The sequence below is a fragment of the Canis lupus genome, chromosome 36 (genome assembly GCF_048164855.1).
Source record: "Canis lupus baileyi chromosome 36, mCanLup2.hap1, whole genome shotgun sequence".
Lineage (NCBI taxonomy): Eukaryota > Metazoa > Chordata > Mammalia > Carnivora > Canidae > Canis > Canis lupus.
In genome coordinates this window covers 17777455-17798871 of record NC_132873.1, presented here as the reverse complement: position 1 = coordinate 17798871, position 21417 = coordinate 17777455, and the positions used below count along the sequence as shown (strand labels likewise).

General features: G+C 38.3%; 1 long non-coding RNA gene and 1 pseudogene across 1 annotated transcript; one reads left to right on the top strand and one right to left on the bottom strand.

The window, feature by feature from the left end:
• The first annotated feature begins 8656 nt into the window (after positions 1 to 8656).
• Positions 8657 to 8756, top strand: LOC140625919 (U6 spliceosomal RNA; annotated as a pseudogene).
• A 4857-nt stretch (positions 8757 to 13613) lies between these two features.
• LOC140625808 (uncharacterized) lies at positions 13614 to 19575 on the bottom strand. Its single transcript, XR_012025111.1, has 3 exons — positions 19450 to 19575; positions 17653 to 17879; positions 13614 to 13751 (listed from the first exon to the last, which is right to left on the bottom strand). It is a non-coding gene; the product is annotated as an uncharacterized lncRNA (long non-coding RNA).
• Between the last annotated feature and the right edge of the window lie 1842 nt (positions 19576 to 21417).

Below are 21417 nucleotides of genomic sequence, written 5' to 3'. Positions count from 1 at the left end.
TAGAACCAATAAAGGAATTTGGGAAGGGGGAGAGATCTGAGGAAGACAAATATATCTTGAGGTCATCCATCTCAGTAAGGATTTTGTATAATCGGCAGAAAAGATTGGAAGAATGTCTTTTAGCCAAGGGGAGAGGATCATCCCTGCTGGTTAGGGATCAGAGGATTCTGGGGGTTGACGGCACACAAACACATCCACTTAGAAGTCCTCATCTTAGGTTTCAAGGTCTTGATTTTAGTGTAGGAGATACTGACTCTGTGAATTCAGTCTCATTGAAGAGTTTTACCAGTTTTATATTTAAGTCTTGGGTTTGATTATTCGTATAGCCTTCTGAAAACAGGAGATGAGGGTCTCTAAATACCACACTGAGGCATTCTGGTTTTCATACCATGCCAACCATGTCAACAAAAATTGACAGATTTTTGTTGTTGTTGAGATGTAGTTGACACACAAAGTTGCATTAGTTTCGGATGTGCAACACAGTGATTCAACAAGTTGATAGGTTATGCTATCTACACTCTCTATGAGGCTAGCTACCATCCTGAGTTGATAGACTGTCGACCTCTTTTATTTTCTTTTTTCTGTGGATGTCAACAACCACCAACTAATTCTCAATCTTTATAATTTCCCATATTCTATATCTTACAAGTATTAGAGCTATTGAATAAGTCAGTACATCCTCTTCCACACATTCTCCCTCTGAAACCATTATAGGTGAAATCTAATGATTAGGTGAATCTAATGAAATCTATGATATGCCACGCTAGAGATAATCATTGTTTCACTTTTCAGTAATGGGTGCCAACCCATTTATTTTATCACTATCTCATTTTGAGTATCTGCTTCTTATAGCTACTCTTGGTAGCAACTTTTGTATGTTGCGTGCTTCCAGAAAGAGAAGCTGAGACAAGGATATGGTTTATGAGGGATGATTTTAAGGGAGAGGGATCACAGAGTGGGAAAGCAAGACAGGAAAGAGTTAAAAGACAACATAAGTATGTGAATAAGCAGGTTTTCCTGGAGGGAAATGGGGCTCATTTCGGCTGAGACCCCTGGGAAACAGTGTGGAACATACCTCAGACTTGTTTTATATTACTGAGAGATATTCCCAGCATGTCAATTCTCTGGCACTTTTCACTTGCCCTGCACATTAGATGAGATGAAACTCTCAGGTTTTCTGAGGGGTACCCGGGTGGCTCAGTCAGTTTAGCTTCTGCCTTCAGCTCAGGTCATGATCTCAGGGGCCTGGGATTGAGCCCCATGTTGGGCTCCCCGCTCAGCAGGGAGTCTGCTTCTCCCTCTCCCTCTGTCTCTCTCTCTCTGCCCCTGTCGCACCCCTCCCCTTCAACTCATGCTCTCTCACTTTTTTCTCTCAAATAAATAAAATCTTTAAAAAAAAAAAAAAAAAAAAACCTCTCAGGCCAAGAGTTGCAGGTGCTTGCAGTCTTCATTTTTAGGAATGGTGAATGTTGAAGTGATGTAAGTAGGGCACATCTTGTACAACATGGAATACAGGGACGCCTGGGTGGCTCAGTGGTTGAGCGTCTGCCTTTGGCTCAGGGTGTGATCCCAGGTCTGAGGATCAAGTCCCACATTGGGCTCCCTGTGAGGAGCCTGCTTCTCCCTCTGCTTATGTCTCTGCCTCTCTCTCTGTGTCTCTCATGAATAAATAAATAAAAATCTTAAAAAAACAAACAATGTTGAATACACAAAAAACTCATGAGTCCATGAAGAATGTTGGCCAAAGTAATCAAAGCAAAATAAAAAAGAAACACACACATGCACACACACACACAAAATCCTTAGTCCTCATTGGAAGTAACCAGTATACAATACTTAACCCTGATAATTGGCAATTAGAGAGGAAAAATTAGGCATTGAACCTAACTTTCCTGTATGAACTGTGTTGCAGAATAATTAGATATGTTCAATGAGGGAAAATTCTCTTCTTTGAAGAAAAATTTCATGTTTCACCATTGTTTTGTCAGGCTAAAATAACACAAAGTCATTGATTTGCTTTAATATATTTCAGAATAGAAAGAAAGGGATAGATGAAACGAATGGGAGAACTCTTGATAAACATTGAATCTACATTAGATCTGCTATGTGGGGAGGTTTACTCTATTATTTCTCTTTCTGGTTTTTTACTGAGAAAGAGAGACAGAGTCTTTTCCTTTTCTTATTCCCTCCAGCACTATCATTAGCCTTGGGTTGCATACACATTCTTATAAACGTGATTACCCATTATTAAGATAAACAAAGCACTAACTAATGCAGTTGAACAGCAAGCAACAGTTTTCTTTCTAAGATGCAAGTTCCAAATCATGATGCCTGTTCCTGCTGTGATCACATTATAACCTTAAATTTTCCCTAATGAATTGATCCACTTATACATAGCCAGTGCTTGTTATAAAATCTTGCGTGCATACACACTTTATAGGTTTGTTGTGTGGATTTTAAAAAATGATGAATGTGGGGCTCCCATCAGAGTGTCTGGCACATGGGGAAGGAAATGAGTGTAGACACATTTCCCACCTCCTCCCCTTCCCATATCTAAATAGGAAAGGCTCCTTTTAGTTCCTTCCAAATGTAAATATATTACCTGAGAAGGGTACTAAGTTAACTCATTAGCACCTCCTAACACTTGAGCAGAGTTTATCAGATTAACTACAGAAAACAAGGTCCTGAGGCAATGGAACTTCAGATGCATGGATGTTGACAGGGACAAGGTAGTATGGAAAGTAAATAAATAAAATTCTATTTTACCTTTGTTTGCGGATACACACATTCTGGGTTGCTTTTGTTTTGAATCTTACCTGATCCTCACAGACCTCACTAAATTCAACACAGGAGACTCAATAAGCATCAAGCATAGACCTAGCCTTAAAGAGCTAATAAATGGCAGAGCAACAATCGGTACTTGGACCTTCTAACTCTGAAGTGCAAAGAAGGCCTGGACATCTGGAGCCCAGAATGAGAAAACTGAGGAACACAGAATAGCAGAGAAAGAAGAGACAAAAGGTGGGTTATTTGCCCCCTTCATAAAGGGATCCCCTTAGGCTCCCTACTGTGCATAAGATTTCAGTTTCTATATTTGTCCTCATCTTATCTACACTGAATCATGTGCAGGGCAGTTTTCTTGGTGACCTGTAACAGCCTCAAGTTGCATTCACAAATACCTTCCCCAGAATATTCATGGCTGTGTTGTTTTACCCACAGCTAAAAGCAAAATAAGATATATCAACATTCCTGGAAAGCATTCTTCAAATTATACCTACAGATTATGTTCTGATTTGAGAAAATTCTAGCTTCATTTTTCCTATTCTTGACTACATACGTAACATTAAAAAAAACTATTGATAATTACCCCTGTTTTAGGTATTTGAAACTCAGGGCATGGTGAATTTTAATGGCAAAAGATAGACTGTTTTTACATTCTTCCCCATGGAAAATACTCTTTAAAAAGAAGATTCTTATAGAGTTTGCTGGTTCTACAAGTTGTACATATCTATAGCTTTCAGCATTAGAGATTCAAACATTAGAGTAGTATATAAATGAGACAGTGACATTCCCCCCATAATCCTGTTCTTCAGCATGAACCATAGTGAATAGCTGGGCAGCTCTTCTTTCAGACTTTTTATTTTACAGAGTTTACAAAGCACTTTCACATACTTCATTTCATTGAAACCTCACAACAGCAGTATTCAATTATAAATGTGAGATTGGGGAAATTGTTTTCCAGTGAACTTTAATAACCTTCTCACAAAGGGAGCTACCATGACTGACTACCTTCTATTCACATTTTTGCAAACCCAGGCCAGGATTGATTCACTGTGACCTTTCCTGCTCAATTCATATAGCAAAGAGCAGACTGGGCTGTGGAGAGCAGAATCAATCCAGAATCTGCTAAGCATTTTGGTTCTATCAGCCACAGCCCTAGCTAAACACAGAACATTTGCATGGGTAATAGATAAAGATGGAGCGGTCTTCCAAAACACTATAAAGGATGCTTCTTCAAGATCACTAACAAAGAAAAATGTGGGGCTAGCTGGTCCAAACTCCGGTATAAAATTGAGTTCAAATTAGAGTAAATTGTGGTATTTCCTCCTATAGAAGTGGGTAGAGATAGACTGAATGCACCAATTACTACTGGAGATAAAGTAGCAGCTCTCAAATTAATGGAATAAAACAAGTCCCCCAGGCTAACAGCATAGTCTTGGGGTTAGCTGCTTAATTAGTGGGCTCTTTGTTCTAATAGATCTTTTAGATAAGATCTTGAAATCAAGTCAGATGGGGGGAGGAGGGAGTTAGAGAGAGCTTGGAGTCTTAGGTGAACCTGGTTACCATATTTTTAAACTAGACTAATGGAAAGATAAGGACCTCAATTCCGAAGAGCCAAATCAACCTTATCTCTTGAATTAGTTTGTGTATAATGAGCTATTTATTTTGGCCTGGAAAGTTGCTTCAATGAACCCATTATGATGGCCAAGCATTAACCATGATTAAATTTCCCTCCAAGGACAACTGAAGGATAGTTAACATCTTTATCTTCCTCCAGTTTCCAAATCATGAGCAAAAATATTTCCAAGGTAAAATCTTTATGATTGTGGCTTTAACACTCAGTGCTTACATGCTTCTCTTAAACCCTTGGTCACAACCTGTAGCAGGAGGAAGTGGTGACACAGTGGATTTGATTTCCACTGAAACAAAGAGCAACAAGTCTCCGAGCTCCCTGGCCCCTGTGCAAAATGCAGAATGACTTACAGTAGTGTGACCTAGCTTAAAATGTTGTAATGGCCTTGATAATGATTCATGTCCACACAAAACAAACAGCTATCTTTCTAAATCTTCACAGCCTAGGCGGGGCCTCCACCACAGAGCTGCCTTTAGTCAGCTCTGCTGGCTTTGATGATGAGGCTCTGGCAGCCAGTCTAAGAGAAAAAGGGACATTCAGGGAATTTTAAGTGGTTTTGGATCAGCAGTTGTCATGTACAATTGATGTTCATTTATATTTTACTAGCCAAAATCTAATGCTGCCCAAAATTGGGAAAGAAATATTTCAAATACTAATCAGGTCCAATCCTGCTTTAATGTAAAAAGTGAGCTGTCCTACCTTTTTTCAATCCTAGTCTCAGAAGGGAGATTTAATGTTTCCTGACAGTGCTTTAAATACTTTGCTGTTCAGACTTCAATGAATCCACAATAATTATATCAGTTAAACCAGCTTGGTTTTTCCAAAGCTGTTTCAAGCTTAGGGTGCTTTTGAACTCCTTATCATGGCATTCATCCTTTGATACCAGGTTTAATAGAAGAAGGGCTAATACTCAGATGGATCACCACTTAACTATTTAACCCATTTACCTATGTTGTTTTTGTTTTTGTCTTTGTTTTTTGTTTAGTCTATCAACTCTGTATTCTACAGTTTCCCAGCCTCTTCCCTTCCAGGAAGCTTAATTGCACAGAATATAGGAACCATATGCTATTCCCAATGGAGAATTTCAGGGAAGGCCCAGTGGTTTTTAATTCCCAGAAGATCAAGCAATAAAGACTTCAGCAGATTATCATTAAGAATTGACTTAACATTTAGCATCTAACTAAGCCTTTTGTAAGAGCTTTTATGTTGTCGTTTCTATAAAGGAGGTTAAAAAATTATCTTTTTCACAGATAAAGTGTGAATTATCACTATACTATTGTTTTAGGAAAAAAAGTACCAGCATTTCTAGGTGGAAATTAGTTCTATCCATCCCTCACCACTCCCTCAAGATGTCTAACAATTTCATCATAATTTTGGCTTCAATCAACGTTCATTCTTACTGAACCACACTTTCCCATAAAATGAGATCTTCTCAATCTGTTGTACTGGCAATCTCTAGCCTTCACCTCTACAACAACTGAACAAACAAAAGAGCACATTTGAGAACGATTTTCCTTCAGAAGAGCAGCCAAAGTGTGCTAAATACATTTACGTAAGGCCATAAAGCAAGTGTAGGAAGCAGAAGGCTTCTTCTCCATGTGAGTGGAGCAGTGAGCCTAGCTTCCTGAAGAAGCGTGGAAATGGTAGCGGTAGACCCTCTATTTCTTCAGACAACCAATGAATTTCCACAGGAGAATCTGTCTTAGCATCTTTGAAAGTGTAAACAACAGCACTATCAACCAGTGATCACATGTGGGAACTCTTTCATTGTTTTTCCATAAACAATTTTCCTATATAAAAATATAGGAATGTGGAGTGGGTGGAGTGGGTGCTTACTAATAACAAAAGAAATTATCAAAAGGATGCATATAAATGGTTATAAACTTGGAAGAGATCTTGCAAAACACAAACATTGCAGGGTCAAAGTATAGGAGAGATGATAGCAAACAAGGTTTGCTTTGAACTTCTCATCCAACATTTATCATGTTTTCTCTTAATTTTCTAATAACCAATTATGTATTATTTTGCATGTGACTCTTATACAACCAAACTTTCATAATTTGATGCTCTGTTCTTTAATCCTGCCATATCCATTCATATGATGCTCCAAAATTAATGTCAGCAACTAAATTTGTTATTTTCACTTTAAGTGGGAAACCTACCTTTTGATATTAATAGGCTGATTTAGAGAAGGTTATTTCTTAAGGCAACGAGTTTGGACTAGTTGTAGGATTATTGCTAAGCTGGGATATTATACTGGCAAAACTTTCTAATTTGGGTGTCAGAAGAAACAATGTAGTTCTAATTTTGCCTTTTATTAATTACATGGGCTAATAAATAGGGTGCAATTTAAACTCCCCACATATACCATAATAGGAAGTATATGTGTATGTCAGTTAGATTCAGCTACAGCATAATGGTGGTCATTTGCCCTAATTACAAATCCACACCCTAGGAGTCATCAACTAGTCTTCTAATCAACTAGTCCAACCAGCCTCCAGAGGTGCTTTCTAGCCAAAATTCAGCTATCTTAATCTTCTAAAAACACCGCCTGAATATCCTTAATTAGTATAATTTCTGTTAGTAATGCCATTTCATTGGTAAAATTAATGTGTGTCAATTAGCATTATTGTTACAAATGGGTGAGAGTGGTGGAAATGGAGATATTAAAGAGACATGGATTGTATAAAATATCCTAGAGACTTTTCCTTGGCTGTATAAACAGAGTAAGAATCTAGAAACTCTGTGCCCTGTACTGTATTAGGGATATTGTTTCCTAACTTGTCCTGTGCCTAGCCATTGACTCAACCCTCAGTCCACTGCTGGCCTGATAGCTACTAAATCAGTTTACAAACTTCTATGTTATGTTATATAAGCTGTTTTGTGCCTATTTCCTAATAAATGTTTAATATACATCTTTATGTGTGGAAGATAGTTACTCCTCATTCATCTCTAATTTTTGATGGTTCTCATTATTCACAAAATAACTTTTGCAATATTGCCCTTCACTCAGCATTGATTTCTCTTTAGCCCTGTGCCAGATATTTGTAATGTCACCCAGGTGACCGTAGGCAATTAGGAGGTAATAAACTCCTAGATCTCCAGGCTATAAACTCAGAGGGATTCAGTGGGATTCAGTGCATGAATAGGGCTCTCTGGGTTAGCAGTCCCTCCCTTCAGGACTCTATGGTTTGATCTGACAGTTGCCTAGTCCTTGCCCTAAGTCCCAGAAGCAGTTAAGATTTCTCCAATTCCCTCCAGGGTCTTCAGTTCCCTGGAGTCTTGATCAATACTTCCCATAGACTTTCTACCACAGGCCATGGTATTTGCTATTTGCCAACTTTTGCTATTTGCCCATAAGAATAGAACACAGGGCAGGGTAGGGAATGCTTGGGTGGCTCAGTCAGTTAAGCATCCAACTCTTTAAAAAAAAAAAAAAGATTTTATTTATTTTAAGATTTATTTACTTGAGGGAGAGAGAGAGAGCAAGTGAGAGAGAGAGAGAGAGAGAGAGAGAGAGAGCATGAGCAGAGGGTGAAGGAAAAGGAGAAACAATTACCCCACTGAGCAGAAAGCCTCACTTATCAGATGAGGAAACCAAGCCCTGGAGAAGTTAAGGGGCTTGCTTAGAGTCACACAGATTATAAGAAGTGAAGCTTGAGCTTAACTCAGTTCTGTGTGAATCCTTAGCTCTTGACTGCTCTACTACACAGCTTCTGCAAATTCCTTCACTCAAACTGTGAGCACTGTCACCATCATACTAGGATAGGCACCGAAAGAACTAGCCAATGGTTAAATATCAAGAAGGCAGCTAAGAAGGAGTAAACAGAGGAGGATCCCTGAGAACGGAAACAGAAGATTTAAGAAATAGCAAGACAATGAGTAAGGTCCAAGCTGGTCTTAGCTGTGTACCACACTATGCACTTAATGTTTTTCCCAGACACAAAGGGCCTCTTTTTCTACATCAATGTGTATTTTTGATGAAGTCACAGGGAAATATCTATCACAGAAGATGACCATTGCCAATTGCCTATCCAATAACGATTCTCCATTCATTACTCATGGAACCCCCATTTTACTAAGGGTAACATCAGACTCAGTTAAAATGGCTCACTTCTACAGACTTCCCTGCCTTTATGGGGTGGTCATATGGCACAAGGCTGGCTAATGTAAGAATAGCAGTCTTTTGGCGAAGGTTTCCTGAAAAGTTATGTTTATTGTTGAAAAAATACAAGCTTGTGCTTACTTTGGCAGTAATTATACTAAACTTGAAATGATACAGAAATTAGCATGTCTCTTGCACAAGGATGACCTGCATATCTCTGAAGCACTCAATATTTTTGCATAGTTCCCAGAGGTCACTTGACGCTTTGCTGGTTAATACCAAGAAAACTACATGAGTCAAAGCACAGCATATGGCATCCAATGTTGAAATTGTGATTTTTCCCTACAAGGAGAGAGGGGGAAGGAGAGAGGGAGGAAGTGTGACAAGCTCAGCTCACTCATTATTTGCCCTTTATTCATTCTTCTTCTGGCCTGGAATCCAGTTATGATGTCAAATAGGACAGCAGCTATCTTATCAGCATGAAGATTATAGTCTCACACTAAGGATGGCACAGTGGAGAGATAACAACTGCTTAGAGGCTGATCCCTGATAACATTCTAGAGCCTCCATACCAACCTAAACTTGCCTATTTCTGGATTTGTGATGATTTATGAAAAATAAACTAGTTAAGCTGCTCTTATATTATTGTTGTTGTTACATAAAGCTGAAAATAATACCCACTGACAGAGATGACCATGTTATTCTCGCCTTCAGTTTCATTTACTTTTAGTTTACTACCAAAGTCATCTCCAGCTAAAGCATATCATTGTCTTTGCCCCAGCTTTGACAGCATGGGGGATCAGGTGCTCCTTTCTTTGCACTAAAGAAGGGCTTAGAGTAATAAAGTGATATTGTACAAAGAACAGAGGCTTTGGCAAATCTAATCTCCATGGCAATTTTACTCACTCTCTCTGAACTTCAGCTTTTTTTTTTTATCTTTACAATGAAGACTCTTCTATCTACTTTAAATATTTACGGAGAGGTGTGTGAAATGCCTAATTCAAGTGGTACATATGTGTATGGTTATCTTTATTATGAATTCCTCTTTCTCACTAATACAGATGGAAAAAATTATCTTACCCTCTCCTCCTCTGTTCTCAACGGATCCATCATCTTCTTGTTATAAGGTTCTTCAGAAAAATAGCTGCCCCTAGAATTTGGTCTTGGTTTTCATTTATGCATATTTTGTGTGATTAAAAGACATGGCTGGAAAAGGAAGTGGGGAGAAGAAAAAGAGTAGGACCCTAGGCACGCACGGATGACTCTGCTGTCGGGCAGAGGAAAACCTACGAGAAGATAGCAGGCAAACCTTTCCCTTCCCCAGAACTTCCTTTCTTCCCCAAGTGAAGTTGGAGACCCAAGGTTGGGACCATAGACTTTAGGTTCACAAAGTCTATCTACATATTTAATTAGTTTTTCTTGAGAGCCAAGTCTTCTGAGATGTGCTCTTGGAATAAAGTCATAATCATCTATAGTACATATTTATAATACACACACATATAGATATACGACATACATATTTATATATAACATTAGAGTCTGTTACTATGGCAACTATTGCGGTACTAACAAATTAAGCATTGTGACTCCACTGTAATAAGAAAAAAGAAATTCAAATGAAACACCACCAAGCATTTGTTTAAGCACAAATACCGTTAGTAATTAAATACACAGAAACAATACAGAAAACCACAAATTAATGTGTAGAAGCCTTTTCTAGTATGAAAACCGGCTTTGCTGTTGTTTTCCATTTTCCATTGCGTTACATGATACATCTTTATAAATTAAGCTCAGCACTGGGTTAACAAGAACAGATCTACTGCATTGGAGCTCTCACACACCAAAAAGCTCAGCTTTCCTTCTAGTTACACCTTCCACAATCAGTGAGAAAGATTTTATGGCTCTTTTTATTCATCAAAAAGAGGACTTTAAAAAAGAAAGCTCAAATGTGAAGTTGGTCTTACATCCCCTGTTTCATTCAGACAACATGTAGAACTACCCCTGGGGTTTTGAATACATTAACATCCTTTCACAATTAACCCTAATAGGACAAGTGTAGCATTTTTCCAAGCAGATATATTCAAGGCTGAAAAATACATAGTGTTTAAATAGATCTCATTATATCAGCTACACCAAATCTCTCCTCTTTATATACAGAGGATTGTACCTCTTTTCACTGTCATGCAACATTAAAATAGGAAGGCATACACAAGGATGACATGGATTTGACAAAAAATTAATGATTTGTACATCACTTTAATGCTTCAAATCTGCAATTCATGTATGCTAATTAGTTCATAATGGGCTGTTGAAGAACAGAACTGTCATCCTGCTGCTTCCCGGGTTTCTGGAAGCTCTGATTCAGCACAGACTTGCCCGGTTGCCTGCTGGATTCTGGGCTGTAACCCGGCAGATCTATGAGAGCATTTCTCCCCACATACACAATTGTTTCTTGGATGTGGTGCTTTAATCTATCAGAGTTACGATGGCATATCTCAAATAAGTGGTTCCTGGGTGCTGCGATACACACCGGGAGCAGTAGCATGGCACCACTATATCCAAATGATTGATTCCTGGGTTTTAGGCTGTCAGGCTATACCTCAGAGGGCAGCTGTCAGCTTCCTAAATGGATGAAGTTGTATTATGCAGCACATTTTGAAAATGTATGTACAACTTTTTTTTAAATTTACTTACAGATTAAAAAGGCTGTAAAACTTTGAGAGAGGAAACAAAGGGGGTACAGAGATCAGATATCTCCCCTTATTGGAAAATCATGTCTATCTCCCCAGTGCAAGAAAAGCAGCTACCGAGTCCCTTTTTCCTTTGGTCTTTGTGCTGCTGAGGTGGAGCCAGACTGTCACAACTGCAGGAGAGTGTGAGGCTGAACTGCTTCAGGAACCAAATGTAAACACCAGGACTTGCTGGAAGCTGCGAGATTTGAAAACAAGTTGCTCTGTTTTTACTGGAGAGAAAACTGATTTTCCCTGATCTCATGATAGAGGCTTAACCCAATGTGTTTCTCATATCACACCTGCTGATCTGTACACTCAGCTGCTGCGCATGTCCAGACAGGAGACTACACAAAAGAAAGAAGCACTAAATTTGTTTCCAGGTTTGAAGTATCAGATGCCTGATGGCTGAAATTTTGTCTTGAAGTCTCCGAAGTGAAAATGCATTTAATTAAAATTTTTTTTTATTTGGAAACTCGAACTAGTGGTCATAACTGAGCCACGCCAAGGGGGAAAGATACTCCCAATGCAGATGAGCTATTAAGAGATTTTAGATGATCAAGAATACATACTTCATAAATATGCAAAATAATGATACACTACAAGAGTTTAAAAGTGATCAAGTTAATAAGAATTATTTTATTTATAGTTTCATCTAAGGTCTTTATACAAGCAAGCAGGTAAAAAAGGTACTTATAAGGCTAGGTATTTAATAAATGTTGAATGAATGAAGGATGCTCTTTGAAAAATATTGTGATTTGGAGTGTCTGGCTGCCTCAGTTGGTTGACTGTCTGTCTCTTGATTTCGGCTCAGGGCATGATCTCAGGGTTGTGAGATCAAGCCCCAGGTCAAGTTTTGCATTGGATGTGGAGCCTGCTTGGGATTCTCTCTCTCCCTCTCCCTATGCCCTTCCCCTCACTTGTGATCTAAATAAATAAATAAAATATTTTTTAAAAATGTTATGACTGAAGAAATACATGAAATGATATTCCACCCTTAGAGGCCGCACATGGCTGTCTAGTCAGCACCAGGAAAGCTCACATAGATGCAGACAGTGATGACAACATTTTATCTGCATTAGACATCTGAATAACACTTTCTTGTGAAGGAAACCAAACCACACACTTGAAGCTCCCTCCGCTGGTTGGGTTATTAAAATCTGTAGATTTTGAGTTGTGTATGGTAAATATTTTTTATTAAGATGGAGGTTGGGTCATTTAGTAGATGTATGCTTAGCTTTTTGAGAAAGTGTCAAACTGTTTTCCAAAGTGGTTGTACCATTTAACTTTTCTGCCAACAGCACACGAGAGTGCCTGTTCCTCCACATTCTTGCCAACACCCGAAATCTTTTTCACTTCAGATTATCTAATAGGCATGTAATTAGATCTCGCTATGGTTTTGATCTGCACCTTTCTCATGAGTAATGATGTTCAGCATCTTTTCATGTTCTTATTCGCCATCCAAATATTTTCTTTGGTGAAGAGACTATTCAAATTTTTTAGCTGTGTTTTACTTGTCTGTTTTTTTTTAAATTATTATTGTCATCAAGTTTTGAGAGTTCTTTATATATTCTGGATACAGTCTTTTATCTGATATATAATTTCATACATACATACATATATTCTTTTGGTATCTCCTTTCCTTGATCAGTCTGCTACAAGTTTATCTATTATCTTCTCAAAAAACGGATTTTGTCTTCATTAATTTTTATCCACTCTTTTTCTATTTCCTTGAATTTTGCCCTTATCTTTATTATTTCTTTCCATTTGCTTATTATACATTTCTTTTGCTCTTCTTTATCTACATCTTAAGCTGGATGCTAAAGTTCTTGATTTCAGATAAAAAAGAAATGAAACCATATGCATATGCAAAGACTGTTATACAAATATTTATAGAAGCTTTATTTTTCATAGCCAATACCTGTAAACTACTCAAAGGCTCATCATCATGTGGATTAATTCCTAAATTGTGCTATATTTATTCAATGGACTATTACTTAGCAATAAAAAGAGAAAAAGTGGTACACAAACTGCGTGGCTACATCTGAAAATAACTATACTTTTGAAAGAATCCAGAAAAAAAAGGAAATACTATATGATGTCATTCATACAAAATTATAGAAAATGCAAAGTAATCTCTACTGACATGATAATATGTAGGGAAATCAACCCAATAAAACAGTAAGCAAAATATTTCAATAGCTATTTCATAAAGAAATATATATGTATGGCCAAGAAGCCTATGAAAAGATGAATAACAATATGAGTCGTCGGGGAAATACAAATTAAAACAGCAGTGAGATACCACTACACAGCCACTAGGATGGCTAAAATGAAGAAGTGATAACACAAAACATTGGTGAAGATGTGAAGAAGCTGGAATTTTAATACCTTGCTGGAACAATTGCTGGACTGTAAAATTTGAAAATTTGTTTGACGCTTTCTTCAAAAAGTTGAAGATATGATCCCTGGGACCCAGTAATTTCTCTTCTGAGAATGTACCCTAAAGAACAGAAAGCAAATGTCCACACAATATATGAATATTCATAGCAGCTTTATTCAAGATAGATCAGAACTAAAAATAATCCCTCCCTTGCTCTGGGGACTCCAATTACATATATGTTTGGTATTTAAAGTTGTCTTACTGATGTTCTGCTCATTTTAGTTTTCAATATATTTTTAAAATTCTTTGCAATTATCATTTTAGATAGCTGCCATTGCTATTGTCTTCAAGCTCACTAATCTTTCTTATTCCAATGTTTAATCTGCTGTATTTTTTATATCAAACATTGTAGCTTTCATCTTTAGAAACTCAGTTTGGACCTTTTTTTATATCCTATATGTCTCTAGTCTTCATGTGCAATCTTTCCTCTAGTCTCTTGAACTTATGGAATACTGTCATAAAAACTCTTTTAATGTCTTCTCTACTAATTCTAACATCTCTATAATTCTTAGATCAATTTTCATTGATTGATTCTGTCCTCATTATGGGTCACACTTTCCTGCTTCCAAATGCTAATTGAAAAATGTTAATTCTGTTCACTTCTGAATGGATGTCAGACATTGTAAATTTTACCTTTTGGGTGCAGGTATTTTTGTATTCTTATAAATATTCTTGAGTTTCTGGGATGCAGTTGCATTACTTAAAACATGTCAACCCTTTCAGAATCTACTTTTAGGCTTATGTTATGTGGAAATAGAGCAGCCTTTATTCAAGGGTTACCTTTGTCTCAATATCAAAGCTTAACCTTCTTAGGACTCTACCCAACACCTCATGAATATTGAGATTTTCTACTCTGCCTGGTGGGAACAGGAATTATTCCTGGCTTTGTGTGAGGTCTTCGTACAGTCTCTCTAATATTTTCATAGTTGTTTCCCTGAACATAGTGTCTTTACAAACATGTGCCGATCAGTACTCAGCTGAAGACTCCAGCAGCACTCTGCAAACTAACCACAGACTCCCTTCTCTCCCCAACTCCAGGAGAACACTACTCTGCTAGGGATCCCACTCTCTGCACCTCAGCCAGAAACTCTCTCCATGCAGCAAACTAGGGCAAGTGTAGGGCTCACTGCATTTATTTCCTATCTCTCAGGGCTCAGTGTCTTTCATTGCCTCATGTCCAAAGTCTTGAAAACCATTGCACCATATATTTTATCTAGTTTTTCTGTTGTTTTAGGAAGGAAGGTAAATCTGGTTCCCGTTATTTAAACATGACTAGAAACAGAAATCCATCTAATCTATCCCACTACTCAATGAGGTCTTTGGATGAACAATTTTTAATTTTGAAAAAGTCCATGTTGCTGACTTTTTTCTTTCATCATTAGTTCTTTTTTTTTTTTTTTTTGTATTGTCTAACATGAAATTTTGCCTATCCCAAGGCTAAGATTTTCTCCTATGTAGTCTTAAAGTTAATTTTTGGGTATAACATGAGGCAAAAGTTCAAGGATTATTTTTTCCTGTGGATATCCAGTTGTTCCACCATACTTGTTGAAAAGACTGTCCTTTCCCACATTGAATAACCCTAGAATCCACGGCCCTCTGCCATATTTGAATGAAATTATGTTTTCACTCTCACCAGTCCCTCCTCCACATTGAACTTCAAAGTCTACTTCTCTACAGCAATTTTCTTTTCCTTTTTTTAAAATCACAAACATTTCTGAGCATATATTTTATACAAGGCACTGTGCTAAGATCTGTGAAGAATACAATAAAGTAAAATATAGTATCTCCTTTTCCAAGAAGCTCTCAATATTAAAAAGAAGTAGGAAGTTACAGATAGTACTTTAGGGTAAAAGAAAGGCCAGGTGGAAAAAAAAAAAAAAAAAGAAAGGCCAGGTGGTTTATTGAGATGAGTTAAGAAAGAAGAGTCAAATATAAAAATGGCCAAAAACTTCTAGTTGTAAAATGGAAAAGGGTATTATATTAGGCATAGTAACAGCCTCCAGAGATGTCCAAGTCTTAATTACAGCAACTGTGCATATATTACCTTATGTGGCAAAAAGGGGACTTTGCAAATATGAAGGTAAGTGTCTTGAGATGTAGTGATGAACCTGGATTATCTGGGTGGGCCCAGTGTAATCACCAGGGTCCTTATAAGAGAAAGCAGAGAAAGCAGAAGGCAGGAGAGTCAGAGAAGGAAAAATGATGATGGAAACAGGAGTCGCAGTGATGAAATTGCTGGAAGTGGCCATGAGCCAAGGCTGGAAGGCAACCTCTAGAATTTGAAAAAAGTAAGAGACCATATTTCCCCATAGAGTCTCCAAAAGGAACAGAATTCTATTGAAACCTTTATTTTAGTCCAGTGAAGGCCATTTTGGGCTTCTGAGCTTCAGAACTGGAAAGTGATACGTTTGTGTTGTTTTAAACCACTAAGTTTGTGGTAATTTGTCACAGCAGTACTAGGAGAGTAATACAGGTATTGAATAGAAGGTCTACTTTTTGCCTTAGTCCTGAGTGAGGTTGCTAGGGAAGTGAACTTCCCACATGGAGGTTTCCTCATACAGGAGTGATCATCATTTACCTGTTGGTGAATAAAGAACTAAATTCAAAGTGCCTGTTACTTTCTGTCAGCATCTGTTGCTATAAGAAATATTTTGACTCAAAATAAATTTTTAGTCAAAGTTTTCTATATTTGTAGCAAACACTGGCTTCCTGTGAATCAAAAGGAGTTCCCCAGCCCTAGAGGGAACCTAAACTACACAAGGACTAAAGAGAAGAGGGTGGCTTTACAAGACCTAAAATCTGAAATGCTGTCATATTTGTAGCACTCCTAATTGGAAATCCTCCTTCCCTTTGTAAATTTAAGTCTATTATTCAAACTTCCTACTGAAGTCCAGAAACATGAGCCTGAATATTCCCAAATAGAAGATTAGTTGTATATGACTCTTGGCCATATTTCTCTTCAGCTTGATTTCTCTTTGCTTGAAGGAATTTTCTAGTATTTATACAGTGAAGTTCTGGTCATAATCCATGGATACCTTTGTGTCCACATGAGGCTAAGTCAAATGCTTCTTTATTAATGAACATTCTTTAATAATCAGCATAAGTTGTCTATATTAAGACCAAGCAAATGCAAGTCCTTTGCCCAGATCATTACATTGCTCTCAGCAATGGTGGAGACAAAATGCAGAGAGCTGAGCAGTGGCCTTCCTCTCCCTGGTGGGAACAGAGCCGCAGGACACATGGTTGTCACTTTGGGTTGTAAAAGTCCTCTCTGCATGTGGGGATCTGCACAGACAAGCAATGAGCTGAACGTGCACAAGCATTGTGTTGGATGAGAACCTTGCTCCTGGCTAAATAGCAAATAGCAGTGTTCATTGTTGAGGCTAATCCCCACTCACTTGGCCTCTCTGTGAGAAATGAATAATGCTCCACAGCCTCATATGTCCGGGCATCGTGCTGTAAATCCAGGCAAGGCTAGGTGGAGACAATGGGCTTAACTAGATTAGATCGCTCCAATGTATTCATGTGTGGGGGAGGGAACCTTCAAAAGGTCCCTGCAAAGCAAGCCATGGCAAGATTTCAAAACACACCAGGTAAGACAAGAAGATGTTCATGAGCAGAATTAAGTTTGCAGTGTCCTAAATCTCTATGGTGAATTAGCTTATTTTTCAGATGGGTAATGTTTTCACATTCAGATTGTATCTACATAGGATTAAAAAGATGGTAAAACTTAAAAATTCAGATAACCAGTTTTTTCCTTTCTTGACCATATGATATCAAGGAATTGGTTTTAACTTTTTATTTATTTTAGTTGATTAGAAGAATTCACTTATTTCACCTTACCTAAGAAGGTTTCTATTTTGAAATGGGCTTAATGTGCATTTATAGTTTGTCCCCACTTTAAACATATACACACATATTTCGCATACTCTTCTTCCATCTTTTCTTTCAACCTCCTGACCTGGAAGATTCTCAAAGTGAGAGGCTAGGAGTTCTTGGGTGGCTCAGTCGGTTAAGCAACCAACTCTTGATTTCAGCTCAGTTCATGATCTCAGGGTTGTGGAATCGAGCCCCCTGTCAGGGTTGAGTCCTCCACTCCCTCAGGATTGAGCACCACATCTGGTTCCATGCTGTGCGTGGAGCCTGCTTGAGATTCTTGCTCTCTCCTTCTACCCTCCCTTTCTCTCTCTAAAACAAAACAAAAAAAACAAAATTAATGATGAAAGCTAAAACAATATTAGTATAACTGAGCTGTAATTATTCTAAATTTTTTATGCTATCGTTTGGCTCTCAGAATACTGATATCAAATTTTCCACTTGTGACATTGCCAATGAAATGGTGTATAGAGGCTGGGAACAGAGTTTAAAGGAATCTAGCTTGGAGAAATACTACAGAAGCATAAATCTTTTAGAAGCCTGTTGGCCTGGACGATGCATGCTGATTCACGTGAATTGTAGCATTCATGAGGCAGGTGAGAACACTTTTAAAGTAGGAGGAGTTCAAGGGAGTTTGGTCCTAAATGTTAGATAATTAGGCAAAGAGAATTTAATGCAGGAAAAATCTATGAACAAATATAGTGAGTAATGGATTCAAGGTTGTGATGGTTTTTTATTTTTTTATTATTTTTTATTTTTTTAATAATAAATTTATTTTTTTATTGGTGTTCAATTTACCAACATACAGAATAACACCCAGTGCTCATCCCGTCAAGTGCCCCCCTCAGTGCCCGTCACCCATTCACCCCCACCCCCTGCCCTTGATGGTTTTTTAGAACAATTTTGACTTGAGATTAGGTGGTCCAGATACAATTGGCCCCCTTTCCTTGGTGGCTACAGAACAATAAAAGATGTTCTTGTCTTAAATTTGGAAATGAAACTGACAAGTAAGTATTATAAAATCTAAGCCATTTGCATGAAGTAGCTTCAATGCTCTTACTTCACACAATAAATGAATTATTTTGTACCTGAAATGTGCAAGACTCCAGGTAGGCAAAGTCCAGTAGAGGACACGACAGACATGGTTATTATCTTCAGTGGAGCTTAAAATGTGAAGAGAAGACAAATGTGATAGACTGAGGAACACCCCCACCTCCAAAGATGTCCACATCCTAATCTCTGGATTTTAATTTATAAAATGTTATCTTACACAGCAAAAAGGACTTTGCAAATGTGATTCAGTTAAGGTTCTTGAGATAGAGATTAGTCTGGTTTATCTAGACGATCCCAGTGTTATTTCCAGGGTCTTTATAAGAGGAAGGCAGGAAGACCAGAGTCAGAATTGTGATAGTCAACCAGAAGTGGAAGCAGACATATCCACTAGCTATGCAGATGGAAGAAGGGGCCACAAGCCCAGAAATGCGGGTGACCTTTAGCAGCTGGAAAAGGCAAGAAAACAGATTCTTCCTGAAAGCCTCCAGACGGACCATGGCTCTGATGACACCTTGATTTGGGGCCAGTGAAATCCAGCTCAGATTTCCAGTCTCCAGAGCTATAACATAAGAAATTTGTGTTGTTTTAAGCCACTACATTTGTGGTGATTTTTTAGAGTAGGAATAGGAAAATAATAAAAATAATACCAACAGAGATGAGCAAATAACCATTCTAAATGCCATTTCATGATCATTGTTGAGGGTGTCTGAGGGAAAGCACAGAAAGCCAGCAGAAACAAAAATTCTCTTTGCCTAATTATCTAACATTTAGGACCAAACTCCCTTGAACTCCTCCTACTCTACTAATCTAAAACAGGACCAGAGCTGACCTCTCTCAACTTCAGCTTCCCTGAAGAAGACAGGAGTAAGTTGACCAGGAGATGATGGGGAGTGAAGTGCTGCACCTAGAACCACCTCGGCAACACCCCCTGCCTGAAGCATTGTGACACACCCAAAAGAAAGACTGAGAGGAGGGAGCTGTAGCATAGGGAGCAAGGGGACAGCCCCAAAGGCTAATCAGGAAGCGAGCTTGGTAGGGTTTGGTGGACTAGAGAGAGTTTAGATTTTGCCCCAAAGGAGGGAGATATTATGACCCTGGATGGTCATAATAAATGGATGCTAAGATCAGATTCAGGTTTTTGAGAGATCACTCTGGCTCTGTGTAGGGAATGGATGTGAGGAAGGAAGAGGGGAAGGGAACATACCAGGTGAAGACTGTTGCGTTGTCAAAGGGAGGAATGATTATGGGTACCAGCATGGTGGTAATGGGAGGAAGGAAGCAGATACATTTCGGAAGTAAAATCAACAGGACTTGGCTATTAGTTGATTTAATCAGTAATTCTTTTTTTTTTTAAATTACTGATAAGTATTTCATTTTATGATTATGTGATAATGCATTTGTCAATTCTCCTATTGATGAACACTTGGGATTTGTCCAATTTGGGGCTATTCTGAGTCATATTGCTATCAATATTCCTGTGTAACTCTTATTATGAACCTATAATTTTACTTCTCTAAGAGTGAAGCTGTGGAGTCAAAGGGGAGGTTTATATTTAACTTTTTAAGAAACTGCCACACTGTTTTCAAAAGTGACTGTGCCATTTCATACTTCCTTTGGTGATTTATTTGGACTGTGTCAGGCATGTTCCCTCAAACTAAAGAAGGATATGCTGAGTTCTTTAAACATTTCCCTATGCTTTGAGTGTTAAGAAAGACAAAGAGGTGAAGATAAGCCCATAGGTCTAGTTGTACATTTCCTAAGCAACAGAATCCCTTGGTTCCTTGGGTAGAAGGTGGAGGGGGGAGTTCCTTAAATTGTCACCAAATCATTCTGGGGAGTGTTTTGCTTGCAAACTTGTCAAGACCATATTTTATCGAAGCAAACAATCAGACTGGATCAGAGACTCAAACTTCAGAAGCTGATCACTCTTAGACTATATCAGATAGGGAAACTGAGGCCCTAAGCTGTTAGGAGAGGCTTGATCACTTAGTCAGTGGAACAGAAGTGTGGTTTTGATCTATGCTATGGTTACCAGGTGTGTGTGTGTGTATGTGCAGCTCTCCCCTTCAGGTCTTCCCTGTTCCCACGTTAACCTCCAAAGTTGCAGGTTTAAACAAAGGCCTCTCCCTCCTCACCACTCATCACTCTCTAAGCAGAATCCTTTCTGTCAATTGTTCCTCAAGTCCTCCCTCCAAAAAGGAAAGTGTTCTAGCTGGGGGTATTATCAGAATGAGGGTTTTGAGCATTAGAGAAGGTGACAACCAGAGAGGACATGGGGATGGATGAACAGGCTGAGTCTTGGACTGTCTCAGGCAAACCAAGATGTACCACCACTGGTTTGGAAAGCCAAACTGACCTACATAGTAAAGCAGCGAAGGAAGAACTATGGACAGAATACTTACCAGACTGACTGAATAATAGAACCCTAAAGCCAAGTAGACTGTGAGTTTTGAGAGAGATTTGAGGAGTCGTCTACAAGAGAATGATGATCTTAAACAGTTTTGACTCATAAGAAAATTGAGGAGGCAAGGAAAGGGTATGTTAAAAATGTCTTATTGCAGTACGAATGGATTATATGTTCATGATTAGCCTCTTACCTAAGCTATAGGAAACACTGAGGGTTCCTAGAGGGGAGGTGGGTGAAGGATGGGGTATCTGGGTGGTGAGCATTAAGGAGGGCACTTGACGTAGTGAGCACCAGGTGTTAGTGATGAATGGCTAAACTCTACCTCGGAAACTAATAATATATTATTTATTAACTCATTGATTTTAAATTTTAAAAAGTCCTTGGATTTAG